Raw genomic sequence first — 16,989 nt, 5'->3', positions numbered from 1 at the left:
CATTCCATCAGGGGAAATCAAGCAGCCTGGATCTGATGTTCCTGCCTCTGCCCTTCCACTCAGCCACACAGAGAAGCTGTAAACACTCAGTGCAAGGATTAACTCTGCAGGCAGTGTCTGGGATATTGTGAACAACTCTTGGCGGCTGTATTTGTGTCTGTGTTAGACTGATCTTTAAACCCCCAGCAACTAAGACATAAGGCTTGGTACACAGGCAGTGTTCAATAAACTGATGGATGGAGGAAGGAAGGAAGGGTGCCCGGGTGAACAAACGACAAGTCTGTCAATGCACTGAAGCAGGTGCTTGGAATGGGCTACACTTGGTCTATACTAGATTTTTTGATATCGACAGCAAGAAGGATCTCTCGCAGGCCAGACCCCAGTGTCCAGGTCACAGGAAAACTGATGCCCAGCACACAGTATTCCACCATGCCAGCCTCCAAGCCACAGGGATCTGGGCCCATTTAGTGACAGTGTATATGACCAGGCTGCAGCCTTCTTAGGCTGAAATTTCTGCGACTAGTCTCTTGTCCTATTAAGTACTTTTGAAAGCCCCTTAAAATCTCCGTAAAAGGAAAGTTGTTGTGAAGAATTCCAAGAGAGCTGGATAAGCCTGGCATGGGGGTTGTTCGGGGTTGAGTTAGTTTTGGGACCCTCGAAGGAAAGAATATCCAACCAAACCAGGAAGCCTACAGTTTCCCATTATGGCCACTGGAGGGCACTTCGACCATGTAATACCAGCTCTCCACTTCCCTCTACTTTGGAACTGGGATTCAATTCAACAGTGTTAAGTCATCACAATAATGATAGCTCTCCTGTGTTGAATATCCAATACAGCACTAAATGACTTAAATACGTATTATTGCGTTCAATATTCACCACAATTGTTGTGAGTTATCTTGGCTCTTTAGGAAAAACGGAAGCTTAAGGTAGCCAAAGAACTCACTCAAGGTCACTCGGCTAAATACAATTTGGGACTAAGGACTTGAATACAATTTGGGACTAAGGACTTGAACCCAAGCCGTTGGGCACCAACTATAAACAGTGAATACACAGAAAGCTGAAAAGGGACTGTCTGGATAGAGGCAGACGAGTATGCTACATAAATATTGTTACTAAACAATTTACACATATGTGAAATTGGAAGATGGCTTATAGAAAATTTGTGCATCTCATATGGGAATGTTTCTTTGTCCCCCTCTCCCCCATCGCAATGATGTTAGTAAGCAAATGAAGTGTTTCACAAAAAGAAAAAAAAAAAGACTGGAACAACAGTATAGACTAAGTGGATCTAACAGATATATACAGAACATTCCACTCAAGAGCAACAGCATTTACATTTCTCTCAGGTGCATATGAAATATTCTCTAAGATATATCACATTTTAAGTCACAAATCAAGTCTGAACAAATTTAACAATACTGAAATCATACCAGTTGTATTTTTCCACTACAATGGAATGAAACTAGGTATCAATAGCAGAAGGAAAACTGGAAACACACAAGTATGTGGAAATTAAACAACGAACTATTAAATGATGAATGAGTTAAAGAAGAAATATTAGAAAATATCTTGAGACAAACAAAAATGAAAACACAACATACCGAATCTTATGAATGCAGCAAAGTAAGTACTAAGAGGGACATTTACGGTGACAAATGCCTAGATTAGAAAAGAACAATCTCAAATAACAACCTCATTCTACACCTCAAGGAAGGAAATAAAAAACAAACTCAACCCAAAGTTAGCAAAAAGAAGTTAATAATACAGAGTACAACAGAAACATATCAAATAGTGAATAGAAAAAATTAAGAGTCAAACTAAGAGTTGGTTTTTTGAGATCAAAAAGACTGACAAACATTTAGCTAGACTAACTTAGAAAAAAAGACTCAAATAAAATCATAAATGGAAAAGGAGACATTATGACTGATGCCCCAGGAAAAAAAGATTATGAGACTACTATGAACAATTATATACTGCAAAAATTGTATAACCCAGATGAAATGGATAAATTCCTACCAAATATGTAATCTGTCAAAACTGCGTTATGAAGAAATAGAATATCTGAACATGCCTGTAAATATTAAGGAGGTTGTAAATTAATAATCAAAATCCTCCCAACAAAGAAAATCCTAGGGCCAGATGGTGAATTCTACCAAATATTTAAAGAGGAATTAACTGTTACAAAATATTGAAGAGGAGGGAATATTTCCAAGCTTAATTTATGAGGTCAACATAATCCTGATACCAAAGCCAGAAAAAGACACTGCAAGAAAAGAAAACTACAGGCCATATCCCCAATGAATATAGATGCAAAAATCCTCAATACTATCAAATAGAATTCAACTGCACATTAATAGGTTCATATACCCTGTCAAAGTAGGATTTATTCATAGGATGTAAGGAAGGCTCAGACTAAGAAAATGAATTAACATGATAAACTACTTTAACAAAATGAAAGATAAAAAACAGAATCATCTCAATCCATGCCAAAAAAGCATATGACAAAATTCAACAGACTTCCATAATAAAAACACTGAACAATCTAGGAATAGAAGGAAATAATCTCAACATAATGAAGGCCACTATGCAAAGCCCACAGTGAGCATCATACTCAACACTGAAAAACCAAAAGCTTTTCCTCAAGGATCATTATCTCTATTAGCAGATGGCGTGATCTTGTATGCAGAATGATTGCACAAAAACCTATTAGACCTAATAAATGAATTCAGTAAAGTTGCAGGATACAAAACCAATATCCAAAACTCAGTTGAATTTCTATACACTAACAATAAACTACTTGCAAAATAAATTAAGAAAATTACCCCATTTAAAATAGCATGAAAATGAATAAAAGACTTACAAATTTAACCAATGACGTTAAACACTGAACACTATGACAATGATGAAAGAAATTGAAAAAAACCCAAATAAATGGAAAGATAACCCCACGTTCATGGATAGGAAGATCAACATTGTTAAAATGTCCATACTACCCAAAGCACAAATGAAGTGGGACTAAATCAAATGAAAAAAATTATGCATAGCAAAGGGAAAAGTAAGCAAAATGAACAGGCAACCTTTTTGCAAATCATATACCTGATAGGGTGCTAATACCCAAATATACAAGGAGCTCATAAAACTCAACACCAAAAATCCCCAAACGATCCTATTACTACTGGGCACAGGACCTTCATAGATTTTTTTCCAAAGAAGAAATACAAATTGCCAAGTATATGAACTGATGCTTGACATCAGTAATCATAGGGAAAATGTAAATCAAAACCACAATGAGAAATTCCATCACACCTGTTAGGAGAGCTATTATCTAAAAGCCAAAAGGAAGTGTTATGGATGTGGAGAAAAGGGAATTCTTGGACAATGTTGGTGAGATTTAAAATTTGTATAGCCATTATGGAAAACTATATGAAATTTACTCAAAAAACTAAGATCAATTACTCTATGATCCAGCAATCCACTTCTGGGTGTATATGCAAAGGAAATGAAATCAGTATTTCATATCTGCATTTCCATGTTTACTGCAGCATTAGTCATAATAGCCAAGACTTGTAAATAACCTATGTGTCCATCAACAGATGCATGGATAAGGAAATGTGGTACACAGAATGAAATATTGTGAAGTCTTAAAAAAGAAGGAAATCTTGCCATTCATGACAATATGGATGAACCTGAAGGACATTATGCTAAGTGACATAAGCCAGACACAGAAAAATAAATTCTGTTTGATCTCACTTATATGTGGAATCTAAAAAAATCTAACTCATAGAAACAGAGAGTAGAACTGTGGTTGCCAGGGGCTGGTGGTTGGAGAAAATGGAGGATATTGGTCAAAGGGCACAAACTTTCAGTTATAAGAAAAATGAATTCTGGAGAGCTAATGTACAGCATGGAGACTATAGTAATAATAATATATACTTGAAAGTTGCTAAGAGAGTAGATTGTTAGTGTCCTCACCACACAAAAAAAGGATACTATGTGAGGGGTTGGGTAGGTTAATTACCTAGATTGGGAGAATCATTTCAAGATACATACATATATCAAATCATCATGCTGTATACCTTAAGTATATACAACGTTTGTCAATCATACCTCAGTAAAGCTGGAAAAAAGTTGAAAAATAAAATAAAGTAGTAAACTTAATACAAAAGGGTAAGCCTCTAATAGAAGAATTTCAAATCCCAGTGATGATAGATATTTTTTGTTTATTTTGGTATCATTAATCTACAATTACATGAGGAACATTATGTTTACTAGATTCCCCCCATCACCAAGTCCCCCCAACAAACCCCATTACAGTCACTGTCCATCAGTGTAGTAAGATGCTGTAGAACCACTACTTGTCTACTCTGTGTTGTACAGCCCTCCCCCGTGCCCCCCCCACATTATACATGCTAATCATGGTGCCCCCTTTCTTTCCCCTCCACTTATCCCTCCCTTCCCACCCATCCTCCCCAGTCCCTTTCCCTTTGGTAACTGTTAGTCCATTCTTGGGTTCTGTGATTCTGCTGCTGTTTTGTTCCTTCAGTTTTTTCTTTGTTCTTATACTCCACAGATGAGTGAAATCATTTGATACTTGTCTTTCTCCACCTGGCTTATTTCACTGAGCATAATACCCTCTAGCTCCATCCATGTTGTTGCAAATGGTAGGATTTGTTTTCTTCTTATGGCTGAATAATATTCCATTGTGTATATGTACCACCTCTTCTTTATCCATTCATCTACTGATGGACATTTAGGTTGCTTCCCTTTCTTGGCTATTGTAAATAGTGCTGCGATAAGCATAGGGGTACATATGTCTTTTTCAAACTGGGCTCCTGCATTCTTAGGGTAAATTCCTAGGAGTGGAATTCCTGGGTCAAATGGTATTTCTATTTTGAATTTTTTGAGGAACCTCCACACAATGGTTGATCTAATATACATTCCCACCAGCATTGTTGGAGGGTTCCCCTTTCTCCACAACCTCTCCAACCTTTGGTGTTGTTTGTCTTTTGGATGGTGGCGATCCTTACTGGTGTGAGGTGATATCTCATTGTGGTTTTAATTTGCATTTCTTTGATGACTAGCAATGTGGAGCATCTTTTCATGTGTCTGTTCGCCATCTGAATTTCTTATTTGGAGAACTGTCTGTTCAGCTCCCCTGCCCATTTTTTAATTGGATTATTTGCTTTTTGTTTGTTGAGGTGCATGAGCTCTTTATATATTTTGGATGTCAACCCTTTATCAGATCTGTCATTTATGAATATATTTTCCCATACTACAGGATGCCTTTCTCTTCTATTGGTGGTGTCCTTTGCTGTACAGAAGCTTTTCAGCTTGATATACTCCCACTTGTTTATTTTTGCTTTGTCCATGGCTCCTTTATTGTATATTAATTGACCATGTCATATATTAATTGGCCATTTTGACAATATTAACTCTTCCTAGCCATGATAATCGTGCTGGATACAGTATTCCTGGTTCAAGGCCCTTCTGTTTCATTGCATTAAGTATATCATGCCATTTTCTTCTGGCCTGTAAGGTTTCTGTTGAGAAGTCTGATGATAGCCTGATGGGTTTTCCTTTGTAGGTGACCTTTTTTCTCTCTCTGGCTGCCTTTAATACTCTGTCCTTGTCTTTGATCTTTGCCATTTTAATTATTATATGTCTTGGTGTTGTCCTCCTTGGGTCCCTTGTGTTGGGAGATCTGTGGGCTTCCATGGTCTGAGAGACTATTTTCCACCCTCGCCCCCACCCCCCTCCGGTTTGGGGACATTTTCAGCAATTATTTCCTCAAAGACACTTTCTATCCCTTTTTCTCTCTCTTCTTCTGGCACCCCTATAATGCGAATATAGTTCCATTTGGATTGGTCACACAGTTCTCTTAATATTCTTTCATTCCTGGAGATCCTTTTATCTCTCTCTGTGCCTCACCTTCTCTGTATTCCTGTTCTCTGATTTCTATTCCATTAATAGTCTCTTGCACCTCATCCAGTCTGCTCTTAAGTCCTTCCAGGGATTGTTTTATTTCTGTATTCCCCCTCCTAAGTTGATCCTTTAGCTCTTGTATATTTCTCTGCAGGTCCATCAGCATGGTTATAACCTTTATTTTGAATTCTTTTTCAAGAAGATTGGCTATATCTGTCTCCCCAGGCCCTCCTCTCTTGGGGTTGTCTGGGTGATTCTGGACTTGACCAAATTCTTCTGCCTTTTCATGGTGATAGAGGAAGTTGTAGGCAGGTAGCATGTCTGTTAGCTGGGAGAACAAAGTCCCTTCCTGCTTGCTGTTCACCCTGCCCCTCTCTGCTGCCTGTGTTGGTTCCCCACACACTGGGAGCAGCCCTCGGGGCAGCCCAGAGCCCTGCGGGCAGAGGCAGGTGAGCCGGGTGTGCTCTCCTGTGAGAATGGTGCTCCTTCGCCCCCTGTCCTGGCTTCCTCTGTCTGTGCCAGGTAGCTGCTCACTGGTGGCAGTCCCGGGACTGGCTCGGGTGGCTGCGTGCTGGGAGGAGATTCTGGGCGGCTGCTGTGAGTGTGGCCACTCTCAGGCTGCTCGGCCACTGTAGCTCGGCCACGCCCAAGGGCGAATGAACGGCAGGCTGCTTATTGCTGTGAGGGGCTTCAGGGCTGCATTGCCTCCCAGGGGTCTGGGGCACTTTGAGTTCCTCAGGATTCCAAGCCTGCTGGGCCAATATGCCAGGATCATTCCATCCAGCTGTGAGGCCCCTGTCCCTTTAAGAATTTCAAAAAGCACTCACTTTTCTTTTGTCCCAGGGGAGCCAGCTGTGGGGGACCTGCTCGCAGATTTTACTTTTCCATTTCCCTAATATCCAGCACACCATGCAATGTGTGTCTGCACTCCTGGTGCAGATGGCTAGGGCTGGGTATTTAGCAGTCCTGTGCTTCCCCTTCCTCCCTGCTCCGGCTCCTCTCCTCCCACTGGGGAGCTGGGGTGGGAGGAGTGCTTGGGTCCCGCCGGGGCCACGGCTTGTATCTTACCCCCTTTGTGAGATGCTGAGTTCTCGCAGGTGTAGATATAGCGTGGCTGTTGTACTGTATCCTCTGGTCTTTCTTTTAGGAATAGTTGTATTTGTTGTATTTTCAAAAATATATATGGTTTTGGAAGGAGTTTTTTGCTGCCCTACTCATGCTGCCATCTTGGCTCCTTGATTCAAGTTCACATTGATGATGATAGATATTGATAGAAATTATCCCTCTCTGTATGTGGCACTTATCACATTATAGTGCCAGTAAGGTACCTATTTTTGCTTACAGTAGGCACCATAATCTGCCAAAGTTAATGCTGAGTATAACCCTCTAAAGGAACAGAAATGTTTACCAACTTTCTCAGGGCTATTGATACTGAAAATATAGTTCAGAGGTCTGTTATGTTTGTTAGTCTACCACACCTCAGAATGGTCTGAGTGTGAGGTTCAGGGAATACCAAGCTGGGATAGAGATGGGAACAAGAGTTTCTGTGTTGAGATGGGATTCAGGGAGGGGAGACAGGAGCTGGGGCCTCTTAGAAATGGACACTCTGCCCACTACACACTACAAAATCTGGTAATTCTTTGCTTTGATTGTTTGAAGATGTGTGTTTGTGTGTTAGTGCATGTGTGCATGCATACCTGTGTTTGTGTGTTTAGGTAAACTGGGGACAGTGATATTAAGTAGTATCTTAAAAATTAAATACTTCTATATATGCCAAATATTTAGTAGAAATAAAAAAATATTTACTATTGTGTTTACTGTATTGTTCTTAGGGCAGACAAGTGTATAGGAAAAATGTGATGCTCATGAATAATTACATCAGTAGGCTCATACTGTCCTATATTTGACACAGCTCTGATTTTTACTGGTCACACATTATTTTCAGTTTTTTAAATAACAATACATTAAGAGCAATAAATGAGCTCTTTCAGTACTTTGAACTCTATTATGTGTTTAACCTAACTCTTCAGAACACTTCTCATTCCTGAATCATCATGCCTAAAATTATCCCTTGACAAACTTTGGTTCTTTTAAATAATGAGAACAAAAAAGTGAAATGTATTCCTTAAGACAACCTTCCTTGATCCCTTTTATTCCCTCCTCTCTTGGGGACCCTTACATTTTAGAGATCTTTTAATTTAGGAGACAGAATAGCCACCACCTCATGGCTTGCCATGCATTTTTTCTTCTGTTACCTTCCATGCATGCCCATCAAACAAGAAAAATGTGTGTAGGCACTAGGGCATAGAGTCATTTCTCTTAATTTACTCTTGATCACTGAAGCAAAAGGAGATGTTGAGTTGGTTGATGGGGAAGCTGGTCAAATCCTGAATATTATTAGGTCCGCCTGTCTTCATCCCATTTTGTTTCTTTTGCTATGTTTCCCACCAATTTCACAGATCTTCTGAATGACTTGAGATTTTTACCTATAGGTATACCCTCCTACACCTACGTATAGCCTTCCCAGGGATGGAAAGTAACCTGGATAGATTCAGTAACTTATTTACATCATAGAGTTACCTAAAATGAATTTAAAAATAGACTTGGCCTGGGGAAATTTTCAACTGGCCCAGAAAATTGACTAATGAAGAGAAAATAAATTCACCTGCTTCTGCTGCATGGGATGTTACCCACCACGATCTGAGCCTTACCACTCAAAGAATTGCAACTGGTTACAATATCTGGGTGGAATCTGGAGAGAGTTTATTGATGTGGAACAGGCTCAAAATACTCAAGTCAGTGGATTCCACTATGGCATGCCAACACATTCTTTAACACTTTTGCCATCTAAAGGTGGAGCCGATGTTCTTTTCACAAAGCCAAGCTAGCACAGTGATTCTCTTGTAAGCAACAGTGTGGCTAAAGTAATGCTACATAACTTCTAGGTCTATGTCAAAAAATGCCATTCAGGTCTTTTGGAATATGCACTGGAAATCCAGCCACAATGTACAAAATCCAACCACTTGAGACACACTATACAGAAACTACTGCCCTATTAGCCAATAATAGTTGTCCTGTTAGCCAACAACTAGCATTAACTGCCAGTTGCAAGAGTTAACCATTCGATCAACTAGATCAATCCTTCAGATGACTGTGGACATGGCCAACATGTGACTGCACCCTCACGAGGGAGCCTCAGTCATTAAAATGTACCGAAAATGAACCTTAAACCTGCACGTTCAGTGCACACAATGAAGAAAATTCTATTTTCTGTTGAATCTTTTAAAAAACACTCTCCTGTGTCAATAGTGTAAGAGGTCCATTCTATTACATCCTCAGAACCAAAATTGAACAAAATCAGAATCTATACTTTAGAAAATATTCTGTTGGCATTTTTGGTTATCTCTGTAATTTTAAGTTGTTGAATCAATAAAAGAGAGCTGTCAGAGTTCAGGACATAAGAACCAAATTTCATATTTCATATTCTGAGTGCACCTGACATATATTATTGTATATCCTAGAACTTCTGATAAATGCATTCATCCACTAGGAAAGAGTTTACTGAAATCTAAAGAAGTAGGTATATTTCATATTTCTGTTGAGACTCTCTTTGAACTTAATGCTTACAGATACATTAGAATAGAAGATACTAGCTGCTTCTGATTTTAAATAAAACACCTAGAGTATATTTGTAATATTAATTAAAAATGAACTCAGAAAATTGTGCTTGTAATGGAACAGAATGATTTTTTCCCTTTTTTTTCTTTCACGCAAATATATTACCATAATTGCCTTTTTCTAACTTTAAAAAATACACAAGGGCATAAGAAACAGACCTTATCATGTTAGAGACTGAATCATATGTCATATATTTTTTGGTTGTACCCATAACAAATTAACCTCAAAGACATTTAAAAAATCAAGATACCCAGTGAAAATACAAAAATAAACTGAATGGCAGTTTGAAGAAATTGATTTTGCAATTGTCTTATTTTTTCAAAAGGCCTAGTGAAAATAAGAAGATATGTTGGAAATCAACTGGAATTAGCCTGAGAAGAAATGAATAAATATAGAGGAATCAAAAAGTGAGAACTGAGCTTCTAATTTATTACTTTGAGAAGGCTGAGTCAGGCACAGCTACAATCTTGGCCTGTTATCATGAAAAATATCAGATTTGGCTTATCTGCAAAATAATAACAGTATTATTATGGCCACACAATTAGGATGATATTACCCAAGACACTGAGAGAATGAATCACATTGGTTATCTGAATTAAAGTGGATATTCAGTAGGATGTCCCATGCTCCTGTTCTTCCCTATTTCTGACAGTAAACACAAATCTTGGTCTATGTCTCTAACCAAGTAAATGCAGGCAGATTTTCCAATTAGATTTGGAGAGAAAGTAGACTGATGAAAAGAATTTATTTTTCAATTTAGACAGAAAAAGATCATAATATTCTTCCAGAAATTCTGGTTATTTCTACAACCAAGAAAGAATAAAGATAATTTTCCTCATTGAAAGCCCATAAAGGTTATGAAATCAACTCACTTTCTCATATGTTAGATAGCATTTACCTTGCATCTCTTTAGGCAGTTTTCTCAGAGCATACAAATATGATATTACAATTTCCTGCCTGCCGATAAGTAGAAGTTCATTTTTGCATTACTGACTACAAAGGGACTATTTTAAAACTAGCCAAACCAACAAAGTAATACAGGATAATCTGTGAAGAATACTTAATAAATTATAAGAGCAGAGCTCTAATCATGCCTATAACTGTGTTTATTTAGAACTGATTAACCCATTTAAAATGTTGTTGATTACAATAAACAATTTACTTTGAAAAGACTCCACATATATTGACATAATTGTCTTATGCGGTAAATAGGATACATATAGCTACTACTTTAAATAACCATGACTGAGCTTTAAGAAATGTTTTTATAAGAATTTTATAAGATTTCTCAATAGAAGCCACAAATAATTACATATGCCAGTATTCCTCCAAAACCTAGGAAATCCACCAAGTTTCTGTTTTGTCCCTAAGTATACTTCAAGGAGAATTTATCTCCCATAATCACTGTTACTTAGTGCCATGGAAACCAAAGTACTTGGGAATTTTCATCCTTTCAGGGCATACTTATTAAGTACCCCTTACATGTCTGACATTGACCAAGACAGTCCTAGTCCTTGCCTTCATTGAACTCAGGCTAATGGTGACAGAAGACATTGCATGACAGGACTCACAACCAGATTTCACAAAACTGAAATCAAAGAAAACATCTTGAAAGAGACTAGAGAGAATAAAATGTTACCTATAAGGGAACAACAATTCTAATGGCGGCACGTTTCTCTTCAGAAACCATGCAAGCCAGAGGAAGGAGCACAATATTTTTTGACTGATGAAAGAAAAGAACTCTGAACCATGAATTCTATATCAAGCAAAAACAATTCTTCAGTAAGAAGGGGGAATAAAGACAATCTCAGACTGGAAAACTAAGAGAATGTGTCAGTAGTAGAGCTGACCTTAAAGCACAGTTGGAGGAAGTTCTCTTAACTATAAAGAAATGAGCTAGAAGGAGGCTGGGACTTCAGAAGGAAAAGAAACACAAGGGAATGGATAAAAACAGGGGTAAGTATAGTAGAACTATCCTCCTCATGAGTTTTTATAATTACAATATATAAATGAAGCAAAAATTATAGTATCAGCCATGGTGCCAATAGCATAGTGAAATAATTAAGACATTTACACTAAAAAGTGGGGACAGTAAAGGAACCAATGGAAATGAGGTTTCCACACTTATCTTGAGGTAGCAAAATGTCCTTAGCAGTAGACTCTAATGTGTGGCATATGAATATTGTAATATTGACAGCAAACTATAGATAAATAATATTGGATTCTACAAGCAGTCAGGTTACCAATAGAAAGGCAAGGAAAGGGAAACAAAGGGAAGATAAACTAAATGAATAAACAGAATGAATAATAGAACAGCAGAAAAGAACTTAATGTATCAATCTTTAGATGTTGGGATGCAAATGCACACCAATGGGAGTTAAGAGATTGGCAAAGTGAATTTAAAAAACATGGTCAAACTATATGCTATTTATAAGAAATGCACTTCAAATTTAGTGACATAGGTAGCTTGAAAATAAAAGGATGAAAAACATTATACCATGCCAATATTTATTTTTTAAAAGCACAAGTAAAGCAGGAGTGACTATACCAACGTTAGGTAAAATAGACTTCAAATAAATTTACCAAAGAGAAAGAGATGCTATATAATGATAAAGAGTACATATACCAACAATGACACCAAAATCCAGTATTTTCATGCACCAAATATCAGAACTTCAAAAATACATATAAGCAAAACAGAATTTAAACAAGAAATGGATAGATCTACAATGTCCAAAGATTTCAACACTCCTCTCTCATCAATTTTTAGAACTATGGGACAGAGAATTAGTGAGGAAACAAATGAATTGAACACTATAATAAAGCAACAGGCTCTAATAGATATTTATAGAACACTCCATCCAGCAAAAGAAAAGAAAACTGCAAGCCAATATGCCTGATGAATACAGGTGCAAAAATTCTCAACAAAATACTAGCAAACTGAATTTAACAGTAATTTAAGTTTCACTCAGTCAAGTGGGATTTATCTCTGGGATGCAAAGATGGGTCCAGTAAGCAAATCAAGAAATGTGAAACACCACATTAATAGAGTGAAAGATAAGAATGTGATTATTTGAATAGACAGAGAAAAAGCATCTGACAATATTCACTATTCTTTCATGATAAAAACTCTTAACAAATTGGATTTGGAAGGAACATACCTCAACATAATAAGGGCCATATATGACATGCCCACAGCTAACATTATGCTCAATGTTGAAAGACTGAAAACTTTCCTCTAAGATCAGGAAAAAGACAAGGGTGCCCACTCTCTCTGTTTTTATTCAAAATAGTACTGGAAGTCCTAGCCAGGGCAGTTGAGTAAGATAAAAAGATAAAAGACATCCAAAGCAGAAAGGAAGAAGTAAATTTGTCTTTTTTCTTTTGGTGATATGTTAGATACAAAAAATCCTAAAGACTCTGCCGAAAAACCCTAAGAATAAATAAATTCAGTAAGGTCACGGGGTACAAAATCAACATATAGAAATCAGTTGCATCTACATACTAATAATGACCTATTTGAAAAAAAAAGAAACAGTCCCATTTCCTAACAACATTAAATAGAGTAAAATAGAAATAAATTTAACCAAGGAGGTTAAAGATCTGTACACTGAAAACTGTAAGACTTTGAAGAAGACACAAATAAATGGGAAGCTATACTGTATTTATGGATCAGAAGAATTAATATTGTTAAAATGTCCATACTACCCAAAGCCATCTATAGAGTCCAGCAATCCCCACCAAAATCCCAATGGCATTTTTCACAGAAATAGAAAAAATAATCCTAAAATTCATATGTAACCACAAAAGACCCCAAATAGCCAATGCAATCCTGAGTAGAAGAACAAAGCTAGACGGATGACAGTTCCTGATTTCAAACTATATCACAAAGCTACAGTAATTATAAGTTTGTAATATGTATGTATTAGAAATATTTTATATATATACATATATAATATACAAACGTAGCCTTGTAATATATTTTGTAACAGTGTGGTCCTGGAATAAAAATAGACACACAGACCAATGGAACAGACGTGAGAGCCCAGAAATATGTCAACTAATATTTGATAAAGGAGCCAAGAATACTGAATGGATAAAGGATAGTCTCTTCAATAAATGGTGCTGGGAAAACTGGATAAAAAGAATGAAATTGGACCCCTATCTCATACCTTCATGAAAAATAACTAGAAATGGATTACAGACTTAAACTGAAGACCTAAAATCACAAAATTAGACAAATAAGTTGAGAATCTAATGTCACATGGTGACTATAGTTAACAGTAAAGTATTATATATTTGAAAGTTCCTCTTAGGTCTTAGATATTCTCACCACAATAAAAATAATGGTAATTAATTTAAAAAGATCAAAGTAAACGAAAGAAAACAAAAATAAGAGCAGAAATAAATTCAAACTGAAACATAAAGTCAATAGAGAAAATCAATAGAAAGAACTGGTTATTTAAAAAAAGGTCAGTAAAACTGACACACTGCTAGAACAACTTGCAATGATAAAAGAGAGGCTGCGCATGGCCGATTTGAGAAATAAAAGGGGGTGTCATGGAGATACTGCAGATATCAATAGAAAAATAAGCGAGTTTTATGAACAACTACACACGATAAATTTGATAATGTGAAAGAAAAGGAACAAATAATTGAAAAGCATAACCTACTAAAACTCAGACAATATGCAATAAATAACCTGAATAGGCATATAACTATTAAGGTAACTAAATCAGTAATTTTAAAAAGCTGTGAAAAAGAAATTTCAGGCCCACATACTTTCACTGGATAATTTTACCAATCATTTAAAGGAGAATTACAGTCAATTGTAGATTATATCTCACAAAAAAGAGAACAGGAAGATTTCCTAACTCATTTTTTTGAGTACATCATTACCCATTTAGCAAAATCAGACGTAATGAGTTAATAATAACAATAATAACTTAAAAACCAAACTATAGGTCAATATTTTCCATGATCTTAGGTACAAAAATCCTGACCAAATTTTAGCAAACTTAATCCAGAAATGTATAAAAAGAAATATATACCAAGACCAAGTAGGCTTTACTCCAGAAATGCAAATCTACTTCAATATTTGAAATTTGATCAATGTAATTCACCATATCAATAAGACATAGAAGAAAAATGTCATGATGATATTAAACAGTGCAGAAACACTTGATAAAATTCAAAATCCCCATTTCATTGATAAAGAGTCTTAGAAAATTAATAAAGAAATTAGGAATTGTCTTCTGCAAAAGATATGCTGAAGTCTTAACTACCAGTGCCTGTGAATATGACCTTATGAATAGGGTCACTGCATATGTAATCAAGTCAAGAAGAGATCTTTCTGAATTAGGGTGGGCTCTCATTCAATGTGACTGTTGTCTAGCAGAAGAGGAGGGAGATACAGATAGCGACAAAGAGAATGCCATGTGACAATGGAAGCAGAGATTGGACTGATGTGTCTACAAGCCATAGAAGCCCAAGTTTTCAGTCAACACCAGAGTAAAGAAAAAGGCATGGACCAGATTCTCCCCTAGAGACTAGAGAGAGAGCATGGTCCTGCCAACACCTTGATTTCTGACTTTTATTCTACAGAACTGTGACAGAATACATTTCTGTTGTTTTTAAACCATGTTACAGCAGCCCTAGAAAAGTATAGCAGAGGAGAAGTTTCCTCAACCTGATGAGAATCAACTGTAAACATCCTACATTTAACATCATATGCAATGATAAATGACTGAATGCTTTCCATGTAAGTTTAGAAAAAAGGCAAAGATGTCCACTCTGATCACCTTATTCAGTATAGTACTGGGAGTCCTCCCTCACCAGAGAAACAAGACATAAAAGGAAATAGTCATGCAGATTAGGAATGAAGAAATATAACTGTCCCTCCTTATAAAAGATGTGATTATCTATATAGAAAACGCCAATTAATAAAAAAATAAAGCCTGTTGAACAAATAACTTTTCAGCAAATTCAGAGTATAAAAGATAAACACAGATGAAAATTTCCTCAATGAAATATGAACAAATCAAATCCAACACACTATAACCAAGTGGGATGTATTCTAGGTTTGCAGCACCACTTCAACATTTGAAAATAAATTCGTTTAATTAATAATCACATCAACAGTCTAAGAAGAAAAATCATGACTGTTTCAACTGATGCAGATAAAGCATTAGACAAAATCCAACAACTATTCATGATAAAAAGCTTTCAGTAAACTAGGAATATACAGGAACTTCTTCAATGTAATAAAGAGCGTCTATAAAAAACCTACAGCTAAAAGCACACTTAATGATGAGAAACTAGATGTTCTCCCCTTAAGATAGGAAACAAGACAAGGATGTTCCATCTCACTACTCCTGTTCAACTTCATACTGGAAGTCCTAGACAGTACAGTAAGACATTAAAAGGACATAAAAGTTATACAAATGAGGAAGGAAGAAATGAAACTGTCCTTGGTTGTAGATGACATGATTGTCTACATAGCAAATCCCAAAGAACTGACAAAAAATATTGCCTGGAACTAATAAGCAATTATAGCAAAGCTGCAGGATATAAGGTTAATTATAAAATGTAACTGCTTTCCTATATACCAGCAATGAACTGGAATTTGAAATTGAAAACAAAACACTATATTAGTACTGAGGAAAGGAACAGTTATAAGTAACAAAATATGTACAAGATCTAGATGAGGAAAACTACAAAATTTTGATGAAATAACCAAAGGAAAACTATATAAATGGAGAGATATTCCATATTCGTGGCTAGAAAGACTCAATATTATTAAAATATCAATTCCTCCAATCATTATCTATAGATTCAATTCAATCTAAATAAAAATTAAATAAAAATTTATTTTGAGATACCTACAACTGATTCTGAACTTGATACGAAAAAGCAAACACCTAGAATAGTCAAAACAAAAATGAAGAAGAAAGTTGCAGGACTCACATTACTTGATTTCAGATCTTACGATGAAAACTACAGAAATCAAGGCTGCATAGTATAGGTGAAAAATTAACATATAGATCAGTGGGACAGAGTAGATAGTCCATATACAGACCTATATGAATATAGGCAACTGTTCTTTGACAGAAGAGTACAGGCAATTTAATGGAGAAAATATCATCTTTTCAACAAATGGTGTTAGTATAATTGGAAACTCATATGCAAAAGAGAAGAGAAAAGAAGAGATAAGACTCTATACTCAAACCTTAAATCTTTCAGGAAAAGTAACTCAAATGTGTATGATAGGCCTAAATGTAAATGGCAAAACTGTAAGTCATCTACAGAAAACATAGGAAAAAATGTAAGCAACCTTGGGTTTAGTTATGAGTTTTTAGATATAACAACAAAAGCATTACCTTTGAA

At 36.2% G+C, this 16,989-nt stretch overlaps 1 protein-coding gene across 1 annotated transcript in view; it reads right to left on the bottom strand.

The window, feature by feature from the left end:
• CFAP47 (cilia and flagella associated protein 47) overlaps positions 1-16,989 on the bottom strand; it is a 489,967-nt gene that overhangs the window by 15,706 nt on the left and 457,272 nt on the right. The window lies entirely within an intron of this gene.

Source organism: Manis javanica, chromosome X, assembly GCF_040802235.1.
Source record: "Manis javanica isolate MJ-LG chromosome X, MJ_LKY, whole genome shotgun sequence".
Lineage (NCBI taxonomy): Eukaryota > Metazoa > Chordata > Mammalia > Pholidota > Manidae > Manis > Manis javanica.
This window is presented reverse-complemented; position numbering and strand designations above follow the sequence as displayed.